The sequence below is a fragment of the Cydia splendana genome, chromosome Z, assembly GCF_910591565.1.
Source record: "Cydia splendana chromosome Z, ilCydSple1.2, whole genome shotgun sequence".
NCBI lineage: Eukaryota > Metazoa > Arthropoda > Insecta > Lepidoptera > Tortricidae > Cydia > Cydia splendana.
Window position 1 is genome coordinate 21050492 of NC_085987.1, and position 14596 is coordinate 21065087.

The 14596-nt window shown below is 35.4% G+C and overlaps 1 long non-coding RNA gene across 1 annotated transcript in view; it reads left to right on the top strand.

Annotated features, from left to right (window-relative positions):
* LOC134804934 (uncharacterized) overlaps positions 1–14596 on the top strand; it is a 401964-nt gene that overhangs the window by 218919 nt on the left and 168449 nt on the right. The window contains exon 2 of the long non-coding RNA XR_010146192.1: positions 11810–13583. This is a non-coding gene — a long non-coding RNA (uncharacterized LOC134804934). The remainder of the gene's footprint in view (positions 1–11809; positions 13584–14596) is intronic.

Sequence of the window (14596 nt, forward strand, 5' to 3'; positions counted from 1 at the left end):
TTATATCCGATGTGTAAGTTTCGTTCAAACTCGTGACAGCAGTACTAGCGTTAATGATACAGTCCCAGTTTTCGGCATCCATATGTTCGCGGCACACTCGTGAATTTGGTGGCAGGTAAAATTTGTACTTCGATAAAATCATGCTTTGTGCAAATATGGAATCGGGCGTACTGCAACCGCGTAGCAATCGTCGAAAACACATTTATTGGCGTTGACTATCGCCCTTTTCAAAATCGGCCCGGAAGTATAACTACCGTTTAATTCAAAATGACTCATGTTAGTTAAATTACACAATATATTGTGTTTTCAAATCGCAAAATATTATACTTTGGTTTAATGGAGAGTAATCTTCAGACCATAGCCAAAGGCGTCTCTATCTGTGATGAGTCTGACATATCTACTAAAGAGGTTCGTGCTATCAGTTTGTAACCGACTTCAAAAAAGGAGGAGATTCTCAATTCGTCAGGGAATTTTTTACAAAGAATTCGGCAATATGGTTTAAAATCAGTCTTGAAAGTACTAAACTCGTATCTTAAATACATTTCGTGAACTTTTGAATATACTGAGCATAAAAATAAGTCTTGTAGGTAACGCCTTAAAAACGGGTTAAGAGGCAGGGATTGACAAACATGCTTATGTTTAATATAATCTTACATATTTAATGAATTACCACGGCAATAAAAACAAAGACAACCAGTGTTGTTCAAGAAAAAATAACACAATATTTTTAACACTCAAATATATAACAGAACTTATATTAGCATCTCTGTGGCCAATTGTATATTAGAATTTACCAGTCTTCCTAATTATTTTAGAAATAACCATATTTATAATAATTAATTATATAATTAATAATTTCCAGGCCAGTCGCTCCAAGAAAAATCCAACATTCATACCAGTAAAACAAACGTTTTTTCAATAAATTCTTGTCGTTTCATAGTATTTTTTTTTTCGTTTCTCACGAAGCCCACCTTTCATCTTAATCATATAATAATCAGCATCTTTTTTTTTAAATAGACAGTAGTTTTAAAATGCTTGGTCGTTTCCTTTTGCCCACGAGACCATTGATTTTTCTATGCCAACCTTCAAGGCAATTATTAGTCCTTACAAGCTCCCGGTATACCGACCATTTCTTTAAACTGTATAGGCTCTAACCATTGCCCCTCAAAGTATGTTCTAAATTCAAACATTTCGTCATCATCCGAATCGTATAGGTCATCCAAGATGTATTCCCATCCTTCCGTTATTAAATCAACCGGTAAAAATGGTAGCACTGCTGTTAAAGGAACAATTCTCTTGTCATGTTGCCTTTTTGTAATACCAAACTTTTTGGCATTTCTGTGCTCTAGCATAGTGATACCAGCATCCTTTTACTTTAACTTGCGGGAATACTTCGGAGATGGCATTCATTGCAGCAGTTTCGTTATCAGTCATAAACTGTGACGGATTAAACCCTGGCAAGTGTCGTTTGATTATGTTAAAAAGCTTATGATTATGTTAAGTAGCTTTGTGTCGTGCTATAGTGGAGTAAACGAAGCAAGATGTTGTATGGAGACCCATGCATTAATTCCTCAGTCGATGAAATTTTGCTTGGTTATTGTATAGTATGAGCCGAAACTAACATATGAAATATCCAAAAAAACAAACACTCCTAAGTTAGGTTTTTATACGTAAAAATACAAATCTGTTTATATATTGAACCGAGTAATTCCTCCGTCCAAAATCATTTTACCAAATAAGTTATTTGTATCAGCATGTGATACTAGAAAAAAATCAAAAACTTTTGTCAAACATGAGAATATTTTTTTATGATAATTCCTTTTTTTGGTGCTCATTTTCATCGGAAAATTGCTCTGTCAATTTTTTCTTCTTATATGATCTTAGAATATAATTTAGCGTAGAGGGTAAGAAAATCCAAAAAAATGCATACCCAAATTTATGTATTTCAGAACTATTAAAAACTGAGAGTGGAAAATTTCTCAGCCTGATTTCTTATTAAATATATACTGAGTAGTCACGTATACACTTAAATCCAAAATATCCAAAAGAAATATCATCCAGGACACCGAAATTTTGGAAGCGAAGATAAATCCATCCCGCGGTTACGCAATAATGTACCGTCTTCCTTTAGCAGTTTAGTGCAGATTAGCGTCCTTGTGCTTCTAGTACGACCCGACCGCGTGACCCGCAGCCTGCACTTAATGGCTCCTCTACACGATGGGCCAGCGCCGGCCACTCCAAGGGACGCAGCCATGCGGTAGAATGAGATAGCAATATCACTTCCCTCTAACGCTTAAATGCGTCCCTTGGAGTGGCCGGCGCTGGCCCATCGTGTAGAGCTGTAGAGGAGCCATAAGAAGGGAGTTGTCGTTGTCACTAGTGTGTGATTCTTTACACTACATTTAGTGATTTTTTGCGTTTTCTTTGTACCGAATAATATAATTATATTAACGTAGTTTCATATAACTTTGATTAGAATAATATCACGCTAAAGACGTTAATAACAACCGACATCAAATACACTACTAAACCACTACGACCAGTTTTGACATTGACAATGTCAAAACTGGTCGTAGCCGTACTAGAATTTTTGCCACGTAATAAAGATTACTTATCGTATGCTTACCGTTAATAAATTGCGATATCTTAAAACTTAACCGTCAAGATCTTTAAAACTACTGAACCAATTTTGATGAAACTTGCACTATAAACTGAAAGGACCTAGATGTTAATGTTGCAATGTTTGTTCTTCCAATTTTGAATCTTAAATGTATATACCGCATAAGTGCTTTGGTGCTATACTGTTAACTTATGTGTAAGTTTTTAATAAATAAATAAATAAGGTTGAAACGATAAGAAATAACTATGGGACGATAATCCTTCGCTACATTTTTTAAATTTGCCGCCTTTTTCTACTGACAAGATTTGCTTGACCAAGTATATTTTACAAAAAAAATATTGCAGCAGTGGCAACATTGTATTAAGTTTTTTTGGTCTTGAATTACGTTTTTTAGTATAGAAAAGCAGCAAGCCGCCACCGCCGGGTAGTATAGGGCGAGGCGCGGCGCGCGCGCGGGCGGCGGCCGGTACCGCTCACGCACCCCGCTTGTACTCCGCTCCCTACACACTGTTCCCGTTATGTTTCGTTATTAATGCGCTCGTTATTTTTTTGGATGTTTTTGTAGATGAATGGAAAGAAAACTGTGAACTTAATTCAATAAATAAAATGGATAGAGAAATTTTCCACAGCGAGTAAAAAGGCAATTTCTGAAAATAGTATAGTTACATGGTAATTTTTTTGGATTTTCATTTTGTAGGTATAAAACGGCAATAAGCTGGCATTCCAGTGAAAAAATTAGACTGAGCAATTTTCCGGTCCAAGACACACCAAAAAATTATATTTTATTAATATTGGTATTTCTGCTGGGATATTTTTTTGGATATTTCATATATTATTGCAATACGTTACATGAATATGTCCGGTGAAGAAAGTTTGAACGGAGCATTTTTCTGTAAAAAGATATTAACGATTTGAGACTTTAGGTATTTACTTTAATTCTATTATTATTATTCTTTGGATATTTATACAATACTTTTTATTTATTGATACTTTATCATACTGTAAAGTTTTTTCTGGCTGAGGAATTACTGCGGGGTCCACTACCTTTATTTACTACACTACTATCCGTCATGAAAACATAAATCAAAGGGACGATGTTTAGACTGTCGGTGGTGGACCCGACGTCCCCGTGGATTGTGTACATCTGTTGGAAAGGTGATGGGCAACAATGGAACGTACCATCGCCATAAAATATCTTATAGGTGTACATCCTTTTTTTGGCTTCTTCTGAGCAGAACGCTATTATGCAAGTTTCATCACATCGATACTCTTCCAATTTGAAGTCCTCAAATTTTGCCGCGATCTCAACCTCAGCGGGTTTTTGAAATACTAATTTTGATACACCAGCTGCTCTTTTTCTACTATTATAAAGACCAGTTTTCATGGAGCTATAACTAGGTATTTTAGTTATGAAATCAGTACCGGCATCTTTAAACGGTATTATTATGTGCTCTTCGTATATACTTTTAATAGGATTTAAGGACTCAATCGCTGCAGTCCGCATTTTTTGCATTTGATATGCGAGTTCATTTTTTGTATAATCTGGAACGCAACGGTCGTGCGTCTTGTTCTGTAAGATCCGCAAACCCTGTTTGAAAAAATATAGGATGAGAATAAGCTTAAGCATAAATAACCCTTATATATGACACGGAACTTCCTCGTGTCGATTCGTCCGTTAGTCTTCTTACTACTTAACTACTAACAGCATCATAATTTACTTTTATGGTCTAAAAACTGTTATAAATTGATTAAAACTTACATTAATAGTAATCGTCCCGCGACATTTTTGTGATTTTTTATTACAGCATGTCCATACTGACGGCCCTTATTTATAGGTTTTATTTTTATGGTATTGATGCCCTTTATTCAATAATACGCAACCACCTTTACGGCGTAAGTATACAATTTTGTTGTGATCGGGTTGGATCTTAAAATAAGTCGCCTTATTTGAGGATACCTGACGCTGTGAGGGGTTGTTTTGGGTTGTTTTAAAGCAATTTTAGCTGCCGCAAATAAGTTTTTTTTTAATTTTTTTTGGGTGATCATTGAATTTTACGTGAAACGAAACGCAATTTTGGCTGCCGCAGATAAGTTTTTTTTTCTTTGGGTGATCATTGAATATTACGTGAAACGAAACGCATGGCGGCAATTTTGATTAGTGCGGCCATCTTTTTATTCCGTTGGTTTGTGGTATACGTGAATGTGTTCTTTGTGGTCTTTTCTGTGTTTTTACCGACTTCGCTACTCCCCTGGACACCGATTTGCTTCCATTTTATCTGCTGACTTGTACTTACGTTTCTGGACATTGATTGATTCCTGCATATTTACCATGGCTCACTTACCGGACACCGATACTTTGGATCCTATACCTGGACCTTCTTGGGCTGAAGATCCCATGCCTGGGTCTTCTCGCGGCAGACCATCGGCGGAATTGGAGGATGACGACGAGTGGTTCGACGATGACGGCCGCTATATTCACCGCAATTTGACGACGGAAGAAGTTGTTTCTATGTGGAATCTTACAATGGTATATACAATGTTGGGTACAAGGGAGCAGTGCGTGGCATTTTTTGAAGAAATGGCCTGATGCTGAAAGAGAAAATGTGTCGCACGTAGGTGTCTTATACCTATGCGGATTGCTGCAAGCATAAATAATACTTTCGGATCCTGGTTTTGCCCAAAAGGAAATTGTAAGACAAAATCCAAAAAGTTAAGGACCATCGGTACCTTTTTTGAAAATATTAAAATTGATTTGTCAATTGTATTTTATCTGATTTATGCTTTCTCACAAAAGTGGAATTATAATCAAACTCTTCACGAAGACCCATATAAAGGGGATAAAAATCAAAAGTTAAGCCGAAATACTATAAATGACTGGTTTACTTATTGCCGGGAGACAGCCCTGGAAAATTGGCGGCCCTGGTAAAATAGTCCAGATAGACGAATCCAAATTTGGGAAGCGGAAGTATAATCGAGGACGCCATATCGAGGGTCATTGGGTCCTTGGAATGATCGAGGATGGCTCCGAGGATCTCAGGCTTGAAGTGTGCCCAGGCAATTTACGTTCTGCCGAGATTTTGGTGCCCTTAATACAAAAACATGTCGAAGAGGGCACCACAATTCATACTGATTATTGGAGAGCATACGATTGCCTTCCAGAGTATGGGTACGTACATAAAAAAGTAAACCATTCTAACGCGGAGAACCCATTTCTCGCAGTCGCGCCGGACGGGACTCACACTCAGCGGATCGAGTCACAATGGAGAGCAGTAAAAAGATTCTTTCGCAAAGAAAATTACAATAATACCGAAAACTTCGGAGATGTCATTTATGAATATATGTGGCGTCGAAATGTCATGAAATATAAAAAAGACCCATTTACGGAATGTTTGAAGTGCATTAAATATATCTACAATAAATGACTTAATTAAAATTATATATTTTTTTCATTTTGTGGCTACTTTTCTACACCATACATACCAAAAATCGAATCAGAGGACTCCACTATTAGAATGATCTTGTCTATCTTGAGCCGAGCATATTTTCTATTTTAAAGTTCAAATTTGTCACGGAACCGAACTTGTCAACCCCGGCTCCACGTAGTCTTTGTGGTCCCTACCCCTAGAGTGTATATAAAAGCCCGGAGCCACCACGGAGTCCACCTCATCTTCCCCCTCTCTGTATTACAATTTTTGGGAATAGTCGCGGACGGTTTAGAACGCAAAATGACTAGTGTAATATTTTGCCTATATCCCTTATAGTCTACATCGCAAACGGTCTAGAACGCAAAATGACTACTTATTTATATCACTAGGGTAGGTAGGTTAGGTTCGTTAGTTATCTTCAAATGGCCGAAGGCCAAACAACACAGAATAGGAGCCCCGCGACAGCGGGGCTCCGTCGACATCGCTAACGTAAAGATAAAACGACGAAAATGATGTAGGCATTTTGCGTTATGGACCGTTCGCGATGTAGACTAAAAGTGATATAGGCAAAATATTAGGTACACTAGTCATTTTGCGTTCTAGACCGTCTGCCAATAACCCAATCTTTGGCACTGTCATAACCTCAAATTATAACTATGAAATTATGAATAATTCAGAAACCAAGCATTTCCGCGGGGGGAAAGTTGGAGGGGGGTGTTTCCCCCTCCCCCCTCCGTCCCACCTTTCTATTAAGGCGACTTGTTTTAAGATTTTTACCTTGTGATCTATTAATTCGTCCATCTCGGTTCAATAAATGAATGACTTTGACTTTGATCAGTTGTTGACATTATGAACTGACATCGCATCAAAGAAAATATAGAAAAGTTTATCAAATGCCAGTGTCTAGTAGTAGGTTAAGATGAGATAACCTTTATGTGTCATTAGCCGGACTTCGCAATAATATCAAGTCTACAGTTATGTCCGATCAATCGATCCAACAGGAAGAAAAAATGACCTCGTGGTTCGATCGATCGAACTAGACGAACTTTTAAGATCCCGTTACTCCGATAGTAGGACTACGAGAATTAGAGAAGTCCTTATATTCCGATCAATCGAGCCAGCGGGAAAAAAAAATTCGTATTCCGATTGATCGGACTAGCCAGTCGGACCATGCGACCTAAGGGAATCTGTGGGCCCCTCGGTTCTATTTCCTACCACGGTCTGTCCAGCCGATATCTGTTGGCACTGACCGGAAACGTCAAGGGAACGTGCATTAACTATAGGGGGCAGCACTAAAGCCGACTACAGCGACACTGTGCGGATTAAATGGAACGTAAAAGCAAATCTGTCAAACTATCACAACAGATGTATCAAACGGAAAAATACGCGAAAAAATGTTGAAAGTAATAAAATACGTCTTTCTTCCGATAAAAAGCGACCTCCAGCGTGGCCAGAACACCATGAAAGGACCCAAAAATTATTTCAGGCGGGCCATGTTTTGGATGTGACCGAAAAGCTAAACACAGATAAAACTGCAAAAATTAGTGGCAAAATCGTCGCCCAAACAAGAATTTCGAATGTGTATTCTGATGTCCAAATTTCAGTAAATATACTTTTAAACAAGTAATTGTTAATTTGTAGTAATAATATAACTGTCCTCGCGACTACAGGCACTACAGCCCACCGCAGTTTTCAAATAAAAATTAGAGGTTATGTTTATTGACAAACAAAACAATAATACTGATTTAAAGTTTCACGATTATTAAACATTATCAAACTACACAACGGGACTTAATCGCGTATTTAAGTTTTAAGATTTACCTCCGACGTTTCCAGGACGGCGTTGTCCCCGTGGTCTCGGAGAAGACAGTCTTGAAACGTCGGAGGTAAATCTTAAAACTTAAATACGCGATTAAGTCCCGTTGTGTAGTTTGATAAAGCAATAATACTTATTGCATTGAAAATGTATTTGAAACATTATTATTATTAGAAGTAAGATGTTAACACTTTTTGATTGAAGTAATTATCTACTTACGTATATTTCTTTACTGCATTTATCCATACATTTCGTTTTTCACACATCCAAGGTAAAAAAGTGCTATCCACTGGAAAACTGTAAAATCGTAGATTTTTCCATTTATGTTGATTGTCCCGCGATGTAGGGGATATCCAGACACACAACAATACATTTTATAGCGGCATATTTATTAATACCATAAATTCCCAAATTGTCAACGACATATTGCGCGTGGTCCCGATTATGGCCACCAGATGGCAGACTCTCCAACGCGCACGGTCCCTCTGTCAGGCCGAAAAATTGATATTCAGAATGGCAGTAGACTAGAAATTAAATAGGTAGTGCGGCTCAGTAGACATCATAAGGTACAGTTGGACCATAATTTCTGATAGCATACAAGAAAACAAAAACATTATTTTATATACAAGCATTTATTTTATAATTAAACATAAATCTGGCAAACATTCAATAATGCAATCATAGCACTATAATATTTATTATAATTTATTAGAAATATGTTTACTATTAAAATTTGAAAAGATAACTTTAATGAAAAATAATTTGTCTGCAATGCTTGTAGGCCATACAATACAACAAATGGTGCTTTTAAAAATCATCATCTACAATTAGGCCATTCACGATACACCGACGCCGAAATTGTATTTATTTTTTGATAATTACAGCTAAGCAAATGTTATCAAAAATATTGGTAAGAATGGAATACATCGCAGATTTATTATTTCAAATACAGGGGAGTTCTTTTATCAGTTCCATTTTAATAAGATCCAAAATAATACGAACCAATGAGTTTCAACTTAAACATCTCCTTTTATTGTCACCGCTTATTGTAAAATTAAGTAACCATAATATTTAATAATAAGGTACGTGTAACAAACTCTTAATAAAAAAATTGAGTATGGTGATAGTCAGTTTCAAGTGCATTACAAGAAGGTTGTAATACACATTCCAACGTATACGCGTCTGTGAGCATAATTAATTGCCGTGCATGCAGATCGAATACAAGTAGTTTCTATAAACTCGCGAGTATATGTTTAGTGTCTACATCTGTTCTTACTTCTTAGTCAAACGTCTGAGTTATGAACTCTATAATCTCGTCTTCCATTTTGGCACTACGCGACATTCGTTGGCCTTTCCAATATCACATGTAATAATTGTTTAAGAAAAGAAAATGTGCAGTTATGTTAAGATATAACGCATTTACTACCTCTACTAGTATTACCTAACTATAGTGTTATATCAATATATATAAAAGTGAACAAGAGGCACTCTATAGGTTTACATACGCAGGTTAAAATAAGCGTAGTTCGTGAACATCGAACGTGAACTAGACATGAATACTGACACTATTTTACAATTGCTAACACCAGCGAATATAGATTACACCATCTTTGTAAATACAGAAATAGATTTTGTATACATGTCGCCTAGTCACAAACTGATTATAACTCAAAATTCGAAGTACACCTACAAAAAATTACACTAAGTGTTTACTATATTATAGAGTATCGTCTTCCACAACATTGTTTTACTTTTGAAAACGTTAATCACATACGCTTTGACCACTGTTTCTCGACAACTGACAGAAAAATTTAAGTGAAATGGTGACAAACTAATGGCTACCCACCAACAGTTTTTAATTTAACTACAATTCATACTCCATGTTCATTTTCTTTTCATTTTGAGAAACCGTGGCCATTTCAATACAAAAAAAAACTACAATAGCCAAACAACAATGAGTTCCTAGATTAAAGTCTAACACCCATATCTTATTTACATTAAAGAATTGTAATTTTAATCAAATTGTAGAATGCAGCTTTCGCGAGAGTTCATTCTTTAGAGTAAAGATTGACTATATTGTACTAGTAAATTGTATCTTAAATCCTGAACGAATTGTAAAGATTCTTCTAATAAATTGTTTATATACCAATATTCGAAAGCTGAACTGCTGGGCACTACAATCTCTAAACTAGACGTATCGACGTTAAGATACTTATTTGTACGACTTAACACACTCAATATTCTACTCCCTTTACCTACACGTCACGTGTCGTTGTAGACACATTGGTTATATGTGTACCACTTAAAGGAGTTAAAGGTAGAGACTGCTATATTATAGTCGGTCTAAGAAATCGTGTAACATATTGATAATTTTCAGGACGTTTAAACAAACACATTCCACACTTTACTAGTAAGTACTTAACATAATAAATATTTATTTCAATAAGTATACATAATATATATTTGTAAAAATTAGAAAAAAAGGTTTCTTTGAAAGTTAAAATACGGGCAAAATACTTATTCCTAGGTTAAAATGTATCAATATTTCCAATTAGTTTACAGAGATAAGTAGCAACAGCGATAACAACATAAAGTAAGGAGAGGAAGTTTGTGTATCAAATTGAACAAGCAATGAAATTATCAGATTACTTTAATAGAAAACCCCTGCCTTGAGCAGAATACTTTACAGTATCATCGCATCGCATCCCAAAAGTGATACACTATACTCATTTGAGTTCTTGACACCGCTTTCGTATCTCCATATATGGTAATATATGGTTAAATATATTACATAGCTCGATGAACCTGTCAAACTCCGCGTATTCGTAGCAAATGACTTTAAACAAGTCCTTCATTTATAACCATGTTTAATATAGGTTATTCGTGCACCGGAAAACCAATTGAGGCAATTTTATGCATTTAACAAGTTTGCTTCAGTGTCCGTTACATCAATCGAACCATACAAGACGTACAACTTTCTAATATTGGTCCGCTACAGAGTTGTGAAATGATCTAGCTTATTTTTAACTTATACTCTAAGCCTAGACATAACTTAAACATATTACTATGCCTTGCGTGATATGTATTGCAATTATAGAGGCGCATTAAAGCTAAAAATGTATTTTTTCTAAGTCTTTCTAACCATCGCACGACACCTAAGATTCCTTCATTCATGTATCTCAATTCTTACAATGCTGTTCATACGTTTATACATTACAGTAGGCTTAAACTAGTTAAGACATAGATTTTTGTTTTGTATCATTTTATCAATACCTAGTATTTGTCTCTGGCCTATAATGCTAACAAACTTGACTCTACATTGTGAGGATATGTAAAGACTTAGAATTACGACAAAATTACAACTAGTTACGTACGTAACTCTATAATTAATTATTAACAAGTGATATGTTGATGGAGAAATCACTCCTCTTATTAATAATTCATAACATTTATCTATTAACAGTATAATCTTGACTACTACATTTACTATCCGAACTTAATATCGAACTTCGAATACGAACTCACAAAACATACTGGACAGCGCAATTCAATACTTCACATGGCTTAAAACTAAATCTGCTTAAATTTTAATGTTTCGTAAATCATTATAAAAATAATCTCATAAGAAAATATTTGCGGTGTAACCTAGCGGCCGTTCCGACCGGTCAGTCAGCACCACGCACGCCCGTACTCACAGTGCGCGGTATATGATGTCAAATACGAGTCCAGTGCGTTTCATCCGAATGGGGCGGTGAGAGAAAATCAGTTACTTTAACAAAACAGCTAATTTTACCAGAGTTTAAATAAAATGAAAATAAAACTAAGTAGGTACACTGATATATTAATACAAATATTTTTCGAAGGAATATGTTACGATTGCGACTTTGGGTCTGGGGCACTGTTTTGGTAGATAAAATGACGAAATTTGACAGTTTACGTTGGCCGCAGACAGGTACATTTCATTATCCCATATATGTTCCATAATCACATATGAATTCCATATAATTAGTTTATGCTATCTATTTCAACGATAAAACTATTTTTATTTTCTTTTAGATATTACTGTGGCCGTGTGTTTTCTGAAAATCTCTTATTTCAGTGTCTCTTATCTTTCAAATGGGCCTCGAGGTTCCTAAGATAAAACTAGCTATCTCGTATGGTATATGTTTGTCCACTGCCCCATTTGGATTAAACAGTCTATAATGCAGATTCATCAATTAAAAAGCATGACATGGATGAGCTATCTAAAGGTCTGTGCTTAATCTAGCAAATCGAATAGGTATTTGTAGTAGGTACATAGTTATTGGATTTTACGATACAATTATTAAGATATTAACTAATATTATTCAACCCTTGGGAAAGGATTTAATAGTTAATTGTTTTACAAGGGGGCAAAGTTGTTGTTTAACCGCTCGTGCTAATATTGATACCCGAGCAAGCGCAAGATTCCATAATTGAACCACGAGCGTAGCGAGTGGTTCGAAAAAAGGAATCTAGAGCGTTGCGAGGGTTTCAAAGCACGAGGGTTAAACAAAATTTGCCCCTGAGTGAAACACAAAATTTTTCACCACACCAACCCGAAGCAAATATTAAATGTAAAATATCAAACAAAATCAAATCCAAATGAATGTTATTAAATATTTATCATCCAAAATCATCATTTAAAAGTCAAGTCTACCAGCAAACATAAGAAAACAACTCAAAATTTGCATTTGATTACTTTGTCTCACATGTGAATAAAATGCAACTTTGCTATCAGTTTTTGAAGTGTAAAGTAAGCCTTTCCGAGCTGGTGTGGTGAAAAAAATCTTTTATTGTTTTGGTACATACTTACAGATTTTAGATTTATTTATAATAATCATTATTAATATTATTATTTTGTTACCCGGATGTGAGTCAGTGCGGGTTTGAATAAGTATGTACAGTCAAGTGTAAAAATATGGGTGCATATGTATATAACTTCTCAAAAATATGTTCGATAGTTCTTAATTCACTGACATTCTTATGTGCTATGCTATGGTCCATATTTTTGAGTATGATGTGCGCAACCATATTATTACACTTGATTACCTATGGTGGAATAAAATGAAGTTTTATTTTTAGTTTTTTAAATATGAAACTTATATTGCGTATTTTATTGTGTATAAAGATTGATTTTTTGCCATGTTTTGCTTTTTATTGGCCCGTTTGACTTGTTATTTATTATAATTCCAAATTCAAAATGGAATACCATTTTATAAAATTTTTCTTATTTTAGTAAACTTCGCCGTTATTTTTTTGCGGCGATTCGCTTTTCCAATTTTTACACATCCTCTGAATAGGTAACAATCTCATTGACTGCTAAAAGCTACGAGACCTAACGAATTTGGCAAAAATAATTAAAAGCATAGATTTATAAGGCATAGATACCTAGTCCGTATACCCCCAGTGAAGCCATTTCAAGTGCGACGTCACGTCGCACTCGTATCATCGTATTCGAACGGCCCTCGCAGTACTCAAAGTAAATCGGTTTGTGTACACCTCCCGTTTAAAAATCAGAAACTACAGGAAAGATGGTTGTTTGTACAGTGCATGGGTGTCACAACACATCATATAATAAAAACAAACCGCCTGATATTACATTTCACGCGTAAGTATCGAGTTTAATGTGATATTTTTACATAATCGTAAATACAAAAATCCAAATTTTCGTCAGCCGCCATTTCTTATAAATGTTGCCAGTGTAGTGAATATTTTTTCCTCCAAATGGGACATGTATAATTATAGAAAATTATAATTATTTAATTATTTAAGTAGGTATTTAGTCTTTTTCTTATTTTTATTTTGTGTAATGTTCGTTTCAGTTTTCTGACTGATCTGCTTCTGTCTGCGAGATGGAAGGAAAAAATTAGACTAAATCGGAATGACGCAATATGGAAACATTGGAAACCGACTAAACACAGTCGAATATGCTCTGTCCTATTTAAATTTATTCTTACTATTTTATGCACTATTAATTGTTAAGTAAAAAAAATTGTAAAAACTTATCAGCTATTTATTTAAACCTTATTTCATAAAGTACAGAAATGCAATAAATCCCAAAATAAACAAAAAGCTTTTGCTACAAAATCGAATCTACACACTCTCAAATTATTAATAACCAAGTGTGGATGTTGTTAAAATTCCCCTACTTTGAGAGAAGTAAATGAATACTGGCAACATATTTTGTATATATGTGTGTGTTTGCTGAGCGTAAAACACGGGCATCGCACGCACACATCCATCGTGTTTCGGCTTCACCATGGTATAATAATATACTCCGCCTGGTACTCTCTTCCCGTCTTTTCTAGGTCACCTAACTGACATAAGCCTACGTCATCATGCGACATGCAGCGCTATATGATAATATGCGATAGCGCTATATATAGCGGTCATGTTGTTGTGACGTAGGCCCGTGTCACTCTGGGAAGAGAAGACCATGTTTTATTAGACTATGGGCTTCACTTTTGGCAGGTTAACCGTATGGGGACTATGTGTCTATGCGTTATTAGTCTGAGATTAAAAGAATTAGAAACCGAAGAGAGATTTGCTACGTCGACAATGAATTACACATGTAAAAGCTAAACTTTAATATTATTTTAATAGTGAGCAAGCAATTTCGCGCATGCAAACATACTTTACACCGTAACTATACAATCGCCAAAAGCAATGTACCTATTTAAATATGTGGACAGTCGCACAAAATGCATAATAGTA